The 17,743-nt window shown below is 39.0% G+C and overlaps 1 long non-coding RNA gene and 1 pseudogene across 2 annotated transcripts; one reads left to right on the top strand and one right to left on the bottom strand.

Moving 5' to 3' along the window:
• Nucleotides 1-4,621: 4,621 nt before the first annotated feature.
• LOC106981770 (sorting and assembly machinery component 50 homolog) lies at nucleotides 4,622-11,027 on the bottom strand (annotated as a pseudogene).
• An 837-nt stretch (nucleotides 11,028-11,864) lies between these two features.
• Nucleotides 11,865-17,336, top strand: LOC106981784 (uncharacterized). Of its 2 annotated transcripts, XR_008292909.1 has the most exons (3): nucleotides 12,477-13,098; nucleotides 16,367-16,498; nucleotides 17,160-17,336. It is a non-coding gene; the product is annotated as an uncharacterized LOC106981784 (long non-coding RNA). The 2 variants fall into 2 exon arrangements; XR_003425628.2 differs by lacking the exon at nucleotides 16,367-16,498 and having other exon boundaries at nucleotides 11,865-13,098.
• Nucleotides 17,337-17,743: the final 407 nt, after the last annotated feature.

The following is a 17,743-nucleotide window of genomic DNA, read 5'->3' as shown; positions in this document are numbered from 1 at the left end:
TGAGTCATATTTGCTATTGTCCTCCTGTCTTTCATAATTGTGTTCAAAATATATTTTATCAGAGAGACACTTAATACAGAATTCCAAATGGCTGTATAATATGGTAAAGCAGTATTAAGATAATTATCGTAGCCAGTGTAGCACCAAATTATAACAGCTGTCAAATTTTGTCCATTCAAAGGCTGTTTATAATTTCAGTAGGATGCTATAGATGTAAATAGTATATTAAGTTTAAAATTTGTCAATCTGAAAACAGGCTTAACCAGATTTTGGTCAGTTATAAATTTAGTATAATGTATCAGCCTGTATTTCAAATTTGGCATGTAGTATGATATATATCCCAGAGCACTGACCAACATTATTTATTATTATTTTGGTTTAGATTGTAGACTACTGAATTATTTTAGTGGGGGAAGACAAAAACTCAAAGGCAGTCTTTGGCAACAGAGAGATGGCCTCCAGGAACAAAGGAACTGTCAGTACCATTTCCATCCCCTCCCCCTCAGCATAAGCACGGGGCTAGGTGCACATACCAGCACACCACCAACACCTGCTACTAACTTACACCAAGCCCCAACCCCCATGCTCCTAGTCATGCTTGTTTCAGTCCCAGTACTGTGGGCCTCCTCCCTCAGTAGACTGGCATAAACTCCTGCCAACACCACATCTCCCAATCTGAGAGTTTTGCAGGGTCTCCATTCTGGTGGAGACCTAGAGACAGATCTCAATTCACAAGCAGACTAGAGCACACCTAGTTAAAATTTGCCACATTCAGGCCAGGGGCCAAACATGGCCCACAACAGGAGAAGACAGCCTTTGCAGATGACTGGCCTGAAGGATAAAGTGGCCAGGACACAACAGCAGCATGCAGAATACATTCAAGACACTCTCTGAAGTGCCAGTCCCTGGGAAACAAGGGACACAACCCTGTAGGGCACTAAACAACCTCTTCTTCATAATGCCATTACATTTAAGAAGAGGACATGTAGCTGACTTTCCTAACACAGAAATAGGCACAGAAACTTAGACAAAATAAGACAGAGGAATTTGCCCTAAATGAAACAGAACAAGGCCATGGCTGGAGATCTAAGTGAAACAGATATAAGTGACATGTCTGATGGAGAATTTAAAGTAATTATCATTGGGGTGCCTGGGTGGCTCAGTTGTTTAAGAGTCCAAATCTTGGTTTTGGCTCAGGTCATGATCTCATGGTTAGGGTCAATCCCTGTGTTCAGCTCTGAGCTGACAGTGTGGAGCCTGCTTAGGATTCTCTCTCTCCCTCTCTCTTTGCCCTCCTGGTTACACACACTCTGTCTCAAAAATAAATCAACATAAAAAAATGATCATAAAGATACTCATTGGACTTGAGAAAAGAATGGAAGACATCAGTGAGACCCTTAAAACAGAGATAAGGAATAACAAAAGGCATCCAGATTGGCAAGGAGGAAGACAAACTTTCACTCTTCACAGATGACATGATACTCTATGTGGAAAATCCAAAAGACTCCACTAAAAACCTGCTAGAACTAATACATGAATTCAGCAATGTCTCAGGATATAAAAATCAATGTACAGAAGTCAATTGCATTTCTGTACACCAATAATGAAGCAGCAAAAAGAGAAATCCAGGAATCGGTCCCATTTACAATTACACCAAAACCCATAAAATACCTATGAATAAGCCTAACAGGTAAAAAATCTATACACTGCAAACTATAGAAAGCTTATGAAAGAAACTGAAAAACTGAAAAAATGGAAAAACATTCTATGCTCATGGATTGGAAGAATAAATATTGTTAAAATGTCAATACTACCCAAAACATTCTACATATTCAATGCAATCCCTATCAAAATAATACCAGCATTCTTCAGAGCTAGAACAAACAATCCTAAAATTTGTATGTAACCACAAAAAACCCTGAATGGCCAAATCATTCTTAAAAAAGAAAGCCAAAACTGGAGGCATCATAATTCCAGACTCCAAGCTATCTTACAAAGCTGTAATCATCAAGACAGTATGGTACTGGCACAAGAACAGACACTCAGATCAATGGAACTTCTAGAATAGAGAACCCAGAAATGGACCCACAAACATATGGCCAACTAATCTTTGACAAAGCAGGAAAGAATATCCAATGGAGAAAAGATAGTCTGTTTAGCGAACGGTGCTGGGAAAACTGGACAACAACATACAGAAGAATGAACCTGAATCGCTTTCTTACATGATACACAAACTCAAAATGGATGAAAGACCTAAACATAAGAGAGGAAGCCAAAATCCCAGAGGAGAAAACTGGCAACAATCTCTTTGACCTTAGCTGCAGCAACTTCTTACTTGACATGTCCCCAGAGATAAGGGAAACAAAAGCAAAAATGAACTATTGGGACCTCATCAAGATAAACTTCTGCACGGCAAAGGAAGCAATCAGCAAAACTAAAAGGCAACTGACAGAATGGGAAAAGATATTTGTAAATGACATATCAGATAAAGGTTTAGTATCCAAAATCTATAAAGAACTTATCAAACTCAACACCTAAAATACAAATAATCCAGTGAAGAAATAGGCAGAAGACATGAATAGACACACTTTTCCAAAGAAGACATCCAGATGGCTAACAGACACATGAAAAAATGCTCAACATCATTCACCATCAGGGAAATGCAAATTAAAGCCACACTGAGATACCATCTCACACATGTCAGAATGGCTAAAATTAACAACTCAGGCAATAACAGATATTTGCAGGAATGCGGAGAAAGAGGAACTCTTTTGCACTGCTGGTGGGAATGCAAGCTGGTGCAGCCACTCTGGAAAACAGTATGGAGGTTCCTAAAAAAATTGAAAATAGAACTATCCTATGACCCAGCAATTGCACTACTAGGTAATTATCCAAAGGATACGGAGTGTCGATTTGAAAGGGCATATATACCCCAATGTTTATAGCAGTGCTATCAACAACAGCCAAAGTATGGAAAAAACCCAAATGTCCACTGATGAACGGATAAAGACCTATGCATAAAATGTATATACAGAATGCAGTATTACTCAGTGATCAAATAGAATGAAATCTTGCCATTTGCAACTACGCGGATGGAACTAGAGTGTGTTATGCTAAGCAAAATAAGCCAGAGAAAGACAAATATATTATTTCATTCATATGTGGAATTTAAAATACGAAACAGATGAACATAAGGGAAGGGAAGCAAAAATAATATAAAAACAGAGAGGGAGGATTGCTGGTGGGGTGTTGGGTGGAGGGAAGGGCTAAAGGGATGAGGGGCAATAAGGAGGACACTTGTTGGGATCAGCACTGGGTTTTATAGGTAAGTGATGAATCACTAAATTCTGTTCCTGAAATTATTGCACTGTATGTTAACTAACTTGGATTTAAATAAAAAAAAATAGAGATAAAGTTTCAATAAAAATGAGAAACATGCTCAATGGAATGAACAGCAGCCTAGAAGAAGCAGAGGAACAAATTAATGACCTAAAATACAGAGTGATGGAAAGTAATCAAGCTGAACAAAAGAGGAAAAAAAGAACTACACAAAACAAGGATAGACATAGGGAATTCAGTGACTCCATCAAATATAATAACATTTGTATTATAGGGATCTCAGAAGAAGCAGCAAGAGAAAAGGGGGAAGAAAATATATTTAAAGAAATAATAGCTGAAAACTTCCTTCATCTGGGGAAGGAAACAGATATCCAGATCCAGGAGGCACAGAGAACCCCCCAAAAAATCAAAAGCAGATCCGCACCAAGACATATTGTAATTATAGTGGCAAAATATAGTGATAAAAAAAATAAAAGCAGCAAGACTAAGGAAGACCGTTGTATACAAGGGAAACTCCATAAAGCTATCGGTGAATTTTTCAGCAGAGACTTTGCAAGCTAGAAGGGAATGGCATGATATATTCAACATGCCAAATAGGAAAAACCTACAGCCAAGAAAACTCTATCCAGCAAAGGCTATCATTCGGAATAGGGGAGATAAAGAGTTTCTCAGAAAAACAAAACCCAAAGGAGTTCATGACCACTAAACCAGTCCTGCAAGAGATATTAAAGAGGACTGTTTTGGTGTTTTCTTCAAAGTGACAATGTTAAAGTAGGAAACACAAAAGTAGAAAAATGAATATTTCTGTAAAATATCAGCTAAGGAACTCACAAAAAGATGTAAATCATGGCATCATAGACATAATATTTGGGGAGGAGAGGAGTAAAGAATGGTTCCAAACTTAAATGACCATCAAATTATAGACTGCTATATGCATAAGATGTTATATACAAACCTAATGGCAGCCAAAAATAACCTCTAATAGATATGCAAAGAATAAATAGAAAGAAATCCAAATATATCACTGAACAAGCAAACTGTGAAAGAAAGAAAGGATGAAAGAAAAACTTCAGAAACAATCATAAAACAAGGGATAAAATGGCAATAAATACATATCAATAGTTAATTTTTGTTTTGTCTTTAACATTTATTGACATGGTTTACCATAAGGACTGCAAAGAATGACTCAGATGTGTTTACTTAGAAAGTGTGTGGCACTGAGTGACTCACTGCTGCCCAAGTTCCAGAGCTCTTCCTGTAGGGTGTAAAGGACACGTGTCAGCTACAGGAACCTTATCCTGGCTTCTAATTAGATGCCATCACATATCCTGTCACCCTTCTGCATACCCATGGGGACACAGTAATTAAGTGCCAGCCAAGTTGTTGCCAAGCCTGGGGACAATCCTGGCACCATGACACTAGCAAATGCACTCAGCCAGCTTATGAATATGAGTCTTGGGACCCTCCCTATAGTTGAGGTGGCAGAGGTTCCCACATCGAGAAAGAAGTGTAGTCTGTAGTTCTCTGAAACCATGCTGGCCTGGCTGGAAAAATAATGGGGTATACAGGTGTAGGTTGCTGGCCTAGTATGCTTCTCCACTCCGTATTCTCCTTCACTCTGACCCAGTGCTGTGCATGCTGAACCCACATACACTTGTCGGTCCTCCAAGGTAAAACGTGTCAGCAATACTTGGTGGTTTATTGCCAATGGGCACCAACATCCCACCCCAAAGAGATTCTGAAAAAACTGAATCGAATATGAGTTGTTTATTCAACTGAAGCTTGAAATCTTCTTTTATGAACCTTATGTCCCCTGTGGTGTAGCCTGCCAGTTCCTGGTGAACTTTCAGCAAAGTACCTCCTCTTGGCAAGATGGAAGAGTTCCAACAGTTGATGACCATTGCTTCATGACTTCAGTGAATGTCCACTTTCCTTCCTGACAGTAAAAGGTGCCATCCTCCTGAAGCAGCCCAGCTCTCACCACATGCCCTCCCACTTGATGGTGTGACTGGTCTTCCATTAATCTCCTTAATCTGGCTTATTTCAAAGGTAATGTCTAGTGCATTTGGAAGTGCATCATCACTTTGTCATACATTAATCAAAACATTCACTTGCCTAAATATTCCTAGGTGAAGCAATTTTTCACAGGCTTTGTGAGATTTCCACATCACCTCAATAAGGTTTTTACCTTAAAAAGGCCCCCAATTTCACATATGATGACATCATCTTTAGTTCTTCCAAGTCTATCAAAATGAAGGTGTTAAACAACCACATCTTTGTTTTCAAGGATTTCCTGTTTAGCTTCAGGTTGAGCTTCAACAAGTTCAGCTTGTGTCCTACTGCTCCAAATCAGGTCCATTAGCTGGAAGAGGCTCCCATCTCCAGGCGTGTATTGTCCCTATGACTTCCACTGGCTACCACCTTGCAGAGCTGCCTGGGCCTGACCATGGCTCAGCTGGTGAGAGCAGAGGGCAGGTCCAATGTGGTGGAGCTACTAGTCAATGCAACACTCACAAGCCCTTAGACACAGTGCACTCTATCAATCATTACTTTCAATGTAAATGGACTAAACACTCCAAAAGACAGGGTGACAGGTGGATAAAAAAAAAAAAAAAAGAGACCCAACTATATGCTGCCTATAGAAAACTCGTTTTAGACCTAAAAACCCCTGCATACTGAAAGTGAGGGGATCGAGAGACATTTATCATGCAAATGATGTCAAAAGAAAGCTGAAGTAGTAATACTTGGATAAGTAGATTTTATATGCTTTTTTAAAATGTTAGTTTTAGTTTTTTTTGTTTGTTTAAAGAGAGAGCATGAATGGGGGAGAGGGGCAGAAAAAGAGAGAAGATCTTAAGCAGGCTCCATGCTCAGCATATATAAAAAACACACAGTGAACATCATACTCAATGGGGGAAAAATGGAAAACTTGCCCCTTAAGGTCAGGAACAAGACAAGGATGTCTACTTTCATCACTTTTATTCAACATAGTACTGGGTGTCCTAGCCACAGTAATCAGATTAAAAGAAATAAAAGGCAGATGCAGGGAAGAATTCAAACTTCATTATTTATTTGAATACATTGATCATACAATTGATCACAATTGTATGATCAGTTGGTCTTCAAAAACACAGGAAAGAATATGGAATGGTAAAAAGACAGTCTCCTTAGCAAATGATGTTAGGGAAACTGGACCATTTTCTTATACCATACCACAAAAACAAACTCAAAATGGATTACAGACCTAAATGTGAGACCTGAAACCATAAAAATACTAGGAGAGAGCACAGGCAACAATGTCTTTGATACTGGCCATGGCAACATTTTTCTAGCTATGTCTCTTGAGGTAAGACACATAAAAGCAAAAATAAACCATTCACTACATCAAAATAAGCTTCTACACAGTACAGGAAACAATAAAATTAAAGGGCAACCTACTGAAAAGGAGAAGATATTTGCAAATGACACATCTAATAAAGGGTTAGTATCCAAAATATATAAAGAATTTATATAACTCAATACCCAGTAAAAACTGGGCAGAAGGAATGAACAGGCATTTCTCCAAAGAAGACATGCAGAAGGCCAACAGACACATGAAAAGATGCTCAACATCACTCATCATCAGGAAAATGCAAAATCAAAACTACATTGAGATGTCACCTCACACCTGTCAGAATGGCTAAAATAAAAAACACAGCAAGTGTTGACAAAGATGTGGAAAAAAAGGAACACTCTTGCACTGTTGATGGTAATGCAAACTGGTCTAGCTAATGTGGAAAACTGTATGGATTTTCGTCAAAAATAGAACTATCCTATGATCCAGTAATCACACTACTGAGTACCTAAAGAATATGAAAACACTAATTCAGAGACATATGTTTATAGCAGCATTATTTACAATAGCCAAACTATGGAAGCAGCCCAAGTATCTATTAACTGATGAATTGATAAAGACAATGTGGTGTGTGTGTGTGTGTGTGTGTGTGTGTGTGTGTGTGTACACACACACAGTGGGATATTATTTAGTCATAAAAAAGAATGAAATTTTTGCCATTTGCAATGACATGGGTGGAGCTAGACAGTGTAATGCTAAATGAAATAAGTCAGAAAAAGACAAATACCATATGATTTCACTCATGTGGAATTTAAGAAACAAAACAAAGGGGTGAAAAAGAGGCAAGCCAAGAAACATACTCTGTTGAGAACAGAGGTTGGTGTGGGGGATGGGTGAAATAAGTAATGGGGATTAAGGAGTGCACTTGTCATGATGAGCATTGGTGATGTATGGATTTGGTTGACTGACTATATTGTTCACCCGAAACTAATATAACACCGTATATTAACTATACTGGAATTAAAATAAAAAAAAATAAAATTCATGTGGAAGAGTAGAGAGCCAAGAATAGCCCAAACCATTATATAGCTTTATAATACATGCTAGGGAACGTCTGACCCTCACTTTGTACATACCTCGGTCAATGGTAAACTGTCTTACTAGAATTAACTTTGAAGAAGAATCACAATAAGCAGTGTTATGCAGCAACACAGAGACCCAGTCATAGATCCACACAAACATAGAATCTGGAAATATGAAGGTTGTATTCCACACAAGGGAAAAAGCATAGATTCTCTGATAATGAGTGTAACTGACATGTAAAAAGGTTTGGACTCTGATCTTTTTGATCTTTTGAAAAAGGTTTTTACAAAGCCTGTATCTGACAGCTTACATTTTATTATAGTGTTCACTGTTGCACGGAAGTTTATTTTCATTATTAAATTTAATATAAAAAAACTACCTTATTTCAAGGTAGGGAAGGATTTCTAAAACAAGGCACAAGAAACACCAAAAAAAAAAAAAAAAGAATAAAACAAAAGAAAGAAAGAAACAGCAACTAAGGAAAACATTCCAGTGTTCTTAGAAGCATTAAGTAAATAGATGGCAATAGGCAGAAAGGAAAAGTACTGGCACGAAAAGTAATATCCAGGGTAGGAAGAAACCCAGACCCCTTTGCTCCTAAGGGCAACAATTCATACCCAGAAGTGATGATGATTTTAACCCATTTGACCCTGGTAACTTAACCTACTAGAAGCTAGGCCCATGAAAATACACAAAACTAAAACAAATGATAATATGGGATGAATCAGAGTCACTGAAGAGAGCTTTACTAGACAAAAAAAAAAAAAAAAAAAAAAGACAAAAATTGGAATGGAGTTCCAACAAACTGATTTGGACACAGAAACCCAGTGAATATTAGATTCATGGCCCAAAAGAAGACAGAACTTTATTCTCACAGGAGCAGGTATTATGCAACTTGGACCCATTACCACTTGACACCTTTGAATATTTGGAGAAAAAAAATTACTGATTTACAAAGATCTGTGATTAGCAGCAACCTGGAGATTAAGATGGCCTCTACCTAATATATTTATCCCTAAAAGCATATTCATTGAGAACAGCAGGAGAATCTACTAATATAATAATAAAATTAGGATTATTAACTGTGATTCATGATAGGGGACACTCTCACCAATATATGTGGAAGCAACAGAAAAAATTGAAAAGATCAGTTTAAAAGCTGAGCCCCCATAGGACAGAAAGGCATTATAGTATTTGTAGGTTCCAGAAACAAAGGATAACTGATTGATTTGATAAGAACAGCTGAGGAACTAAGTCAAAATAAAGGCTTTAACACTCATGTTTATCAACAAAACAGGCCTACACCTAATGTACATAGATGCAATCAAAATAGGTCATTTAGAACTAAATATGCAAGACCCATTTGGCCACCTAAGCTATTTAGACTACCACTCTTTATAACAAATTATGAAGATAGAAACCCAAAGAGAAACCCCAGAAAATATGCATGTGCAGTGTCAGAGAAATGGAAACAACCACCTTTTAGAGTAAATAGACCTAAGAAAAATAAACCTACATATAGACCCACTGACCCATTTATTGTGAATAGTTACCCCATTTAAAAAACTTAATTCTATTAATAGACAAGCCATTGGTAGCCAGAGGAGAGCAAACCCCCTAGACTCTGGGCAGTCTCTGTCTCTTGGCCCAAGCTGGTGACAGTCACTCAAGTTATACTGGCCATTTCAATAGAAACCACTTCATAAGTAAAAATGCTACATATATCACTATGTTGTTAGATATAGGGTTCTAAGTACCATTATACTAGGCTATCCTACTAATTTAGAAAACTTTAACAATAAAAAGGAATTAGTTGAAGGATTAAGGTGAAAATTAACCCCAGGGACAATGGTACATAGATTCCTAACAATGTGATAGATCACTCATTATGGATAAATGCCTTATTGGTCCCGATTTAGAAAACATTCTTGGACTAGATGTAATAGGACATATAAAAATTAAGAGAAACATTCAGGAACCCCTAAAGGAACAAATTATCATCCCTATATTTTGCGATTAACAATCCAATCTGGCCTGTTAAAAAGCCAGATGGATCATATAGACTTACAGTAGATTAGAAAAAGTTAAACAAATACTCTCTCAAAATTGAGGAAGTACTCCTAGATTTAAGCATTATCCTAATCAGTATCATCACTGGATTGGGAACTTATTACATGGTGATAGACTTATCTGACATGTTCTTTGCTATTCTAATCGATGAGGAGAGCCAGTCCATGACTGCATTCATTGGGAAGGCAGACAATATCAGTTTACTAGGTTACCACAAGATTAACACAAGAGACCAGTAATAGCCCACAACTTTCTAACACAAAACATCCAGGTTTTTCAGGAAAACAACACACACAAACCAGCATTTCCTATATTGATGACACATTTACTTGTGGTGATAACTTGGAAGAACAGACTAGAGTCACTATAGAATTAATTGAAATCTTTACACTCACAGGATGGACAACTGACCAAAGTAACATACAGGGACGCTACACTAAAATTTCTAGGTCTTCTGAAGGCAGAATATATGAGACCCAGTCACCGACAAGCTAGATTGCACTTCATTTGTACCACAAAATCAGCAGCTCAGAAACTGATAGGACTTTTTGGATATTGGAAATAGCACATACCACATCTGAAGATATTAAAACACATTTTTGAAATAAATAGGAAGAGTAGGGAATTTAGATGGAGACCCATGAGGCAGTCTTTATTTCAAAAATGCTGTCAGAACTTATAATACCATCTCATGAGGGCTCTGGATATAAACCAGAGTGCCTATACTCACAAGGGTTTGGACTAAAACACCACTATGGACTAAAACACCACAGGACCCCCAAATATTACCCAACTGTATCTTGGACTAAGAAGTTCCTGTGGTCCAACAACAGGCACCAACCAATTAAGGGCTCACCCAGGTACTCTATGAGCCCTACAATATTCAGAACCACTGACAGAAAGTAAACTAATTACACCTAAGCTACAACAGCCTATTCTGGAATGGGTAAAGCAGACCCTGACAACAGAGAGAAGCTACTCCTGACCATAAAGTCCTAACATGGAAATGGTATATTTCCAAGCAGGACAAACAGATTGAGGGTCAGCTTTGTGTGAACTGAGAAAATCTCCACTATGCCAATAGTGGACTTGCCAGAATTCCTGAGGGCAAGCTTATCCACGCTCCAGCAGTTGGGCAATGGGGACTGCCCTGGTCCCTGGCACCCAGTAATTCCTGGTTTATACACACATCAGCCTCCATGACACCATCTGGAGAATGCTAGCAGCCAGTGGCCTTGAGGACTAATGATGGTCTAACCCTGACAGATTCAGGCTTGAGAAAATCAGCACAATATGCTGAATTAATGGCCATAAAACTAACTGATGAACAATCTGTTAAAGAAAATCAGAATGACCTATATCTTTCTCAGACCCATGGGAAATAGCTGTTGGAATAGCTCTTTGGTCAGGAACATGGTGGGGAAATGACTGGAAAATAGGTAATATGAACATATGGAGTAAGGATATGGCAGAAAATAGCACTGGCTGACGTCTTCATGTTCATCACACATGTCTCGGCATATCAGAAAGACAAGGCTCAAGTACCAAAACTTAATGACCAGATAGACAAACTCACTAGGAAAACTAAGAGGCCCAAATTCCCAAAATTTAACAAAAACACAATGATTCACGACTAAGGAGGAAACCAATTCAAAACACAACCATATATAAACAAGCAGAACAATGGAACATAAAACCTGAGCACGCAAATATGCCAAGTGATTGGGTCATGGCATGGGCACATATCACCAAACAAATCACGCTGGGACACAAAGCACTAGGACATGATTAGGAAAATAAACATGTATATACCTACCAAATACCTCCACTTTCAAATTAAGAAATGTGGGAATTGCTGAAAGTTTAAAGTGTGAAGGTCACTAATGAATAAGGTCAAAGAAGCAGACAGACCTTTCCAGATTATACAAATGATTGTATAGGATCCTTATCTGTACCAGAGAACAAATTATGCATGCACTTTGTAGACACATGGTCAGGAATAGGATTACTCTATCCTTGCAGGAAAAATGATCAGAAATCTACCATCAAGCATTAGAAATCGGGATAGCTTGCTATGGTATCCCAATTAAATCAGGGGCCCCACTGCAAAGGAAAGCAAGTACAAGAATGGGCTAAGAACAAAGCATAGTAAGATACAAAGGACTTACACCTACAAGCCCAACCATGTCTGGGTCAAATGAAAGGTGCAATGGCTTACTCAAGCAGAAGCTGACTAATAAGCCTGATATAAAAGCTTGGACGAAACCAGTCTGGGAGGTGGCAAGATCTCTAAACCATAAATATGGAAAGAATAGAAAAACTCCTATCGCATTAATATTGCAAGCACCTCTACAGATAAGACCACTGACAAACTCCAGAATCTAAACTAGAAGGAAAACATTTTAAAAAAACATAATGGTATATATATATAGTACTAGGAAAATTATGGTACCTGCCATCAATACAACCTACTGGATGACTGAAGACAAAACTACATTACATCACATTAAAGAAAGTAATATGATGACTCTGAAAATGGCAGGCATGAGAACACCATCTTTATTGTATTGACACCAGACGCCTGATATTTAGCCTCGCAGGATGGAGGGCGACTATGCTAGAGGGAATATAGGCAAAAACGGACGTCATACTGGTAGATATCCTTGGGTGGCAAGAACAACGAGAAGGAATTAAAAATGCCAAGGAAACTATTTTTATTTTGCAGGCATGAATCCACGATGCATCTTTAACCCTACCAAGATTACTAACGGGTCAGTGCAGCATGCTGCCTGCTGCCCATACTCCGTTGCCTATCGCTCCCTGTTGGATACCATAGTCATTACAGCTATGGATACTCCTCTGATGGCTCCAGCAATAGGAGCTGTGCCAGTGTTCTGAACTGGAATGCCACTTTCTGGTCCGGCACAACTCCACTGTCTGTGACATCCTCCGCATTCTCCAGAGATCACTAGTCTAGTCACCTTATTGCAACGGAGGACTCATCAACATCACCGGCATCAACCAACCCAGCCTCTGCACCCCATCCTTCGCTGTCAGCACTATCTACTCACCGGGAAAGCTTCAATCAGTAGAGACACCAAATACTTAGGGAAGCTGATGAAGCAGTGGTGACCTCCATTTTAATCTCCACAAGAACCATCAAGGATACTGAACAACAACTCTATTAGACATTGACTTGGAGGATGAAGACTGGCCTGAACTACTAACTGGCTTTTGGTATCATAACCCAGCACATATATTTCATCAACCAGGTTCTGAATTTTTTACTTTTTTAAAAAAATATCTATTTTTGAAAGAGAGAGAGAGAGGAAGGGGCAGAGAGAAGGGACACAGAGAATCCCAAGCAAGCTCTGCACTGGCAGTGCAGAGTCCCATGAGGGGCTCGATCCCATGAACCCTGATATGACCTCAGCCAAAATTAAGAGTCAGATGCTCAACTGACTGAGCCACCCGGGCATCTCTGTAGTTTTATCCTACTAAATTGAGGCAGCCTTGGACAATCACAGAGACTCTGAAAATAACCTGGATTTAGTTCCTGATTTGTGTGTGAGCATTTTAGTGTAAAAGAGCAGCTGGTGAATACACAGAATAGGAATTATATCTTTAAATATAAATAGGCCAAAAACTGATCATCTACTACACTCCTGACTTACACTGTTTAACCCATATTCACCTACTAGAAAGTGAATAATAGATCTATGGACATTATGCCCAGACTTTAAAAGAACCAGGGACATTATGTGGTGTATAGAGAACACCCAGGAAACTTAGCACATAACACATATCATTATCTTCTGTAATATAATCAAGCTACTATCTCCTATCACAGATCTCTACCCCAAGGGTGTAGAAATCATTGTTAATAAATCCATACCAGTCATATTGCAATTTATAATCATAGTCTATACATTAAAATTTAACATGTAGGACTTTCTAGGCAAATACAAATCCCCAAGTTGTGCTTGGGTTTATCCAGCTCCTTTATATCCAACTTACAACATATGCCAAAAACAGATAGCTCAAAGGAAGGAAAGCCTTATGGCTCCTTGTTGGACTGGTAGGAGGCTTAAGTGGAGGAACAATGGGAGCCACTTTTTCTCAATTCCAAATCAAATCACATTAAATTCTTAAACTTTGCTCTCAATTTGACACACATGCGGTGGCAGTTTTGTCATCATTGGGTATACAGATGGATACATTTAGCCTTATGTTACAAGACATAAATTTCACATGGCAGTAAAAAACAAAGCAGCTGGAGAAAATGCTAAAAAATAGCAACACTAAAAAAACCCCAAAATATGTTTTATGTACACTGTCAATGTACAGTTAGGGATGGCTGATATGTGGAGTACTCTTAGGACAGCTATAATCTTGGGTCAATACTGATTGTCTGAGATAACAGCCCAACCAGAAGTAGATATAATACATTCTAATGACTGCTATTCCTTGGACAACTACGAAATTAGAATATTGGCACTTAAGTAAGGAAACATGCTCTCAGGTTACCACACTTTGCAGTTTCCCAATATCAAAAGAGAAAGTGGAGCCCACTGGCTATGGAAAGACCCCTTATGATAAAAGGAAAACATGTTCCTAAGGATACATTGTTGGAATGAATCCAAAGTACCTTTATTACTGCTAGATCTTTGAAGATATCTATAGTATAAGTACTTATGACTATGGCTTTGATGCCTCCCCAACTAGTTATATATAACATAGAGCTAGTATGCTCTAAGCCAAACCTCACTCTTATCTATTGGAGTCAAGGAAAAAATAAGGAACAGAACATTACCTGTGTAAAACTACAACAGGTAAAGAATATGGCAATACAAGGAAAAAGATGTTAATTAAGTTCAGCAGAAGATAAAGGAACCATTAAAATAACCAGAGAAATGTTTCACATCAAGCCTCCAAGATTAATAATGTAAATCTCACATTAGAAAACTTAAGAAAAGTGAAGGTATATTTGGAAGGTGAGATTAATAAAGTCAAACTACCTTTGCAGGAATTTAAAAGAACAAAAATGTGCATTTATAAAAATAATGGCAGTTTTGAGTTCTAGTGTTATGGCAGTTGAACACATGTTTGATAGTGCTGTGCAAGCGTGCACCCCCTGGAACTTTATAAAAATGATCTTTACTTACAAATGTAATTGTATGGAAATTTAACTGTGTCACTTAAGAAGCTTAACTTTTGGTTGCTTTATAATTAAACATGGTACCATGCTAAAGAGCTTTGTTATATTTATATTGATAACATTAGGAATATGGTTGCTTAAACTGGTCATTAAACTATAATATAAGAGAATGTTTGCCAAAGGAGAAATATTGCACAAATATGACTTAGTACCTGTGATGAATATTGTAAGTGTTGTAGAATCACAGGGTGGATTGATATCTTTGTGAATGTAGGTTTGTACAGGACATTTGTATTAATTAGCTTTAGAGTGGTTTGAAATCACAGGATCGACTGTTGTGTATTGGTTTGACATGATTTTAAATCCACTTATTTATGACAAAGACAAAAAAAGTTGTTCTTAGAAGTGAAGTTGTTTTGATGCAACAATGGAGTTATGTCAGGATGTCGTCATCTCATCTGTTCTCACTCATAACTTAGTAGCTCAGCTGCTGGGGGCCCTGGTCACAGGTTTATCAATAAAAATATATGAAGAAGCAAAGCAACTATGGCAAAGGAACATTAGACTATAAATACTGAGAATTTGTGAGAACTATCGTAGAGTGTTTAGTCTGGGCAAGACTACACTTTGCTGATCTAAAATGACTCTTGAAGACCTAAGGGCAAATAGCTCCTGCCATGGTTGAGACGGCTCTTCTACTGACAGTGATGAAAGGCATGTGGTATCCCTTCAAATAAGGGATCTTGCCCATCAACACCAGTGCTCTTGCTCTAGCAACATGTTCTAGCTCCATGAGACTTTAGCGCTGGCATCTGGACTTCAGCTCCAAGTTGGCTAACCTGTCTTCTGGGTACCACCTCCTATAAAATTACGCCTCAACTAAACTTGAACTTTATACATTTCATCTCCCCTTGCCTAGAACAATAGTATGACTAATCCAACCTTGGTTTGGAGTATGTTATTTCCGTAGTGGCTAATGAAAAGACATTCTCTTGTATTCTATTGGCTTGTGAAATTTGCACAGTGAATTGTTGGCAAAGACAAAGTCAGCCTTTGAGTATTATTTGCCTTTCAAACAACACAGCTTTCAGAGGGATTATGCACAATTGTGTAGGTTAAGGCTTAGAATTAGGCAGAGGCCGGGCACCCCCAACAGCCTGACCTGGACTTGCCTGACATTGCCTGATCTGTGCCTCCTGCACCCTGTCAGTCATCTTTGGCTAGTCTGAGCCCTCCAGGCCTGTGGACCTAGTTCTCGTCCCCAATAACCTACATTACCTCATAGGTGTAGGGACCCCTTCCTCCAAAAATCACTGTGAGGCAGCCATCGAAATAGGTGACATTCAGTCCCAATGTGTACTTACTGTTTGCTGGGGTTCCAGGCTTCTGCAGCAATCAAGGCTCCCAGCTGTCTTTTGTTGGCAGACACCTTGGCCACCCTGCTTGATCCAGTCATGGAAAGGCAGTGGAGATCTGCCAGCTCTGCCTTCAAGGGGAATATGGATTATGCGTAGGTTAGCGTTTCAAATTAGTCAGGCGCCAGATACACAGTGCCCCCTCCCCTGTGAGCCAGCCTCACTGGACATTGACCTGCTGTAGGTCCCTCACTACCCTGACTTGGGCAGCCCATGCATATGCTGTATATACTCTTTCAGTTGCTTTTAGGCAGCTGGGTCCCTCCAGGCCTTTGGAAGCTTGGGCCATCCACAACAACCTGCGTTGCCTCAAGAGTAGAGGGAGCCTAAACTGTGAACATCACTCTGAGATGTCGGTTGTATGGGCAATAGTCTGTGCCCATGGGGACTTGCTGTCAGCTGGGGTTCTCAGTTTCTGCTGTAACTGAGGCTTCCAAGTATCTTTTATTGGAGGATACCCTGGCCAGCCTGCCTGGTCCAGTCCTAGCAAGGCAGTCCAGATGACTCCAGCTCTGTCTTCACTGTGGATACATGCATTAGTATAGGTGAGGGCTTGGATATGGCAGACACTAGATACTCCAGCAAAAATGAGTAAAGGAAACCTCCTTCACCGAAAATGGAGTCAGAAGCCCTGGAGGGGAGCTCCTAATGCTCATATTACTCATTGCAGCCAGGATAACCATTGCAGCCAGGATAACCATCACATAGGATTACGAAAAGCATAACTTTTCACATAGGATTTTCTTCTCCTACTTTTAAGAAAAAGAACAAAGATCCATGCCTGCCCCAACAACAATGCACCAACCACCACCTGAAGCCAAGGAGAAACTTCTGTAACCTGGAACACTTGTCCTTTTCCAGAGAACTTTAAAAAATAAAAACCTTCGCAATTTCCTCCAAAAACTGAATAAAAACTGACCGTCCCTTTGTCTCTTCATATTTGCCTATGGCTTGTTGTAGTTTGCTTGTCCCAAATAGCAATTCCTCTGCTATTTACAAATAAACTCATTTTGCTAGCAAAGTAACTGGCTATTTTAAGGTTGATATTACATGGTTATCAGAGAAATGGAATCCAGAGAAGACCCCCAACAATTCCAAGGTTGTTGAGCAAACATGGCCAGTACTCACAGTGTATTCAGCTCATTGCTTTCTTGGTGACTCTGGAGTTTGAGGGTAAGTCTCTTGTGGACTTTGAGCTCCTCTCTATGTTTTGAGCGCTCAGGCTTTATTCAGGGTTTTTCATGAATGCATCTCGTTTCCTCCTGAGAGGAGGAACTTGTTGTCAAAGTTCCCTGGTAAGTCACCCATCCTGTTCAAAGCAGGGGATAACATAATTCCCAGTGT

Source organism: Acinonyx jubatus, chromosome E4 (genome assembly GCF_027475565.1).
Source record: "Acinonyx jubatus isolate Ajub_Pintada_27869175 chromosome E4, VMU_Ajub_asm_v1.0, whole genome shotgun sequence".
Classification (NCBI taxonomy): Eukaryota; Metazoa; Chordata; class Mammalia; order Carnivora; family Felidae; genus Acinonyx; species Acinonyx jubatus.
This window is presented reverse-complemented; position numbering and strand designations above follow the sequence as displayed.